This window comes from Biomphalaria glabrata, chromosome 11 (genome assembly GCF_947242115.1).
Source record: "Biomphalaria glabrata chromosome 11, xgBioGlab47.1, whole genome shotgun sequence".
NCBI classification, from domain to species: Eukaryota; Metazoa; Mollusca; class Gastropoda; family Planorbidae; genus Biomphalaria; species Biomphalaria glabrata.
The window spans coordinates 40415113-40417739 of record NC_074721.1 but is presented as its reverse complement, the minus strand read 5'-3'; the positions used below and the strand labels follow the sequence as shown (position 1 = coordinate 40417739).

Below are 2627 nucleotides of genomic sequence, written 5' to 3'. Positions count from 1 at the left end.
TTTAACCAATGATTTAAACTCTGGTTTTCCTGGCTGACTCAGGCAACCCATGCTCTAATAACTAGGAGAGAAGGAGCATTTGTACAATTCTACCATAGATTAATGTGGAAATAAACAAATGATTTACTTACGGTTGGGTTAGGTTATCATGTCACATACATGAATATTAAGTATTTATTATTTTTTTTTTTTTACAAATTAGTTAGAAAGGAACAATATCAAAGAAAAGTCAAATTACCTTGAAATACAGCCTTTAAATATGATGACCGTAATTCTCCTGCTTGGCCGTTCATATTCTGTCCTTTTATATAGAGCTTCTATAATTGTGGAAAGAATGGTATTAATATGCTATATTGAAGTGATTATTTTATACTTAAGAGGTTTACAATTAATACAACATCTAATGTAATTCAATACGCCCTTGGGTTCAGTCATGCAGATGAACAAAAAAGGCCTTTTAAATATGACTTTATGAAACCATAACCATCATTGAGTCACATATACCGCTGATCTTGACCTCATTTACCCTAATAAATCGCACGGAATGAAATGGGTATTTTTTTGTTTTGTAAAATGTTTTACATGTTTCGGATGTTCCTTCAGAGTTGAAGATAGTTTACTTCCTAGTCCAAACCTCCCGCAGGACGACGGGGGATGGCAGCGGGCAGGATTTGAACCCTCGACAATCGATAAATCCGAACGACAGTCCAGCGCGCAAACCGCAGGACCAGGCAGCCATCTTCGACCAGGCAGCCTTACAATGATTATGTTGTTAAGATTTAGTTTTTAATTGAGCCATGATTTGTCCGCGACTCGTAGTTGGCTCACCTCTAACCAACGCGTTCATCTTTAACTAATTGCACTTTGTCACAAGACATAAATCATTTAAACCAATACCCTTATATTCTAATGCTCGGCAGTAAACATCTTATTATTTATTTTTTTTTTAAATATAAGGTTGATACTCGTGATGTACAGGTGGTATTAGTCACAAACAGATGCCAAACGTTATCAGGAAAGTCAAGACGTCTTACTTCTCCTAACTGTTCATCACTGAGAAAATAGCACCCTATGTGGACGTTCAGTTGTGTAGGTTTCGTTGCGTTAACTGATCCTTTTGCTCTGTACACGTATACAGGGTGTCCTGCTAAATATCTCTCCAGTAGATTTTCCTTGTGTAAAGAAAATATACAATTTATTGTAAAAGTTTTGTTTGATTTTTAATAACAAGATTTATATGTATATTTTTACTTTAAGCAAAGCAGTTTGTAAAACCAAAGACCAAAATACGTAATGAACAATATTTATGTCGTACCTTAGGTTTTCTTCTTCTGGACGTTTCTCTAAACTTTTCCCGTCTCCCCATCTCCCTATACAGTTCACTACTGGTAATCTCTTTACAAATATTGGACCCCTAAAAAAAAAAAACAATGTTAATCATAGAAAAAAAAAAAAGGGAAAGACAAATACAATCAATTTAAGATGTTAACATTAAGACATATTAAAAGAAACCGCACATTGTTAATGTTTATAATAGGCTCAATCGTTAAAAAGTTTTCAAAAAAGTTTTTTTTTTTCATTTAAAAGCAAAGACATATTTCTATGGGCTTGTATTTACAAAAACAAACATAAAAAAAAAAACACTAGCTATATCAATGAACTCAATGATATTCAATGAATATATATATATATATAGATATATATATATATATATATATATATGAATACAGAGCCTGGACATGGACTAGGTGGCACCTACAGAAACACAGTTCCAACCAGCTGAAGTGTTCAAGAGAATATCGATTGTTACATCAGTTTGTGACCAGAGGCGTCGCATGTATGCTGAAAACTTCATAAGAATCGCCAGTCTCATGTATGGGTATAGCTGCAATGTTTTCCCTCTCATGGGTGGATAGCTAGTGAGTTTCTTCCCCCGAGGCCATTATGGTTTGTTCACACTCAATAACTCTGTTACCACTAACTGTCATTTTGCGCCAAAACAGACAAGTAAGCAAGTTAAATCAAGTTCCCTTTCCCACCATGTGGTATACAGGGCAGATGATGTAAAGATCGACTGATTCTGTGGCTTTCGGCTAACGAGGGTGTCATGTAGCTAGCACAACCACAAACGGCGTTTAATTTTCCCCAACTAATGACAGGTACCCATTACTTTTTATCCGTCAAAACAAACTAGTAAGTAAACAGATTTATATCCCTATAGAGTCATAGACAGTCAAGTGCATTATATTATCAAACTTAGGGGAAAGGGTATTTCTTGGTTTTAAATAAATTCATTAAAGTATTTCAAAGGTGCTTTAATCACGGGAAATCAATTTTTCAAAGTTTTATGTAGGCCTATATAGTGTTAGGTAATTATGAAGATGTAGAGTAATTTTGGGTAAGATGTAGTGGTCATCGGTCAGACTAAAATATTAACTTAAAGATAAACACCTATATCACAATATTTTTATATATATTTTAAACTAATTGCACTTCACATTAACACGTTATAGTTACAATGTCGTTATTAACTTATTGTCCCCTAGTCTCAGTCCACCACCAGCATGTGAAGTCTACTTGCGGCTGCATGGCGTTCAAGTCGAATTAGACTACCAGGGCCATCAGGC

At 34.8% G+C, this 2627-nt stretch overlaps 1 long non-coding RNA gene across 1 annotated transcript; it reads right to left on the bottom strand.

The window, feature by feature from the left end:
- Positions 1–238: 238 nt before the first annotated feature.
- On the bottom strand, positions 239–1414 carry LOC129921624 (uncharacterized). Its single transcript, XR_008773561.1, has 3 exons — positions 1316–1414; positions 1035–1172; positions 239–317 (listed from the first exon to the last, which is right to left on the bottom strand). It is a non-coding gene; the product is annotated as an uncharacterized LOC129921624 (long non-coding RNA).
- Positions 1415–2627: the final 1213 nt, after the last annotated feature.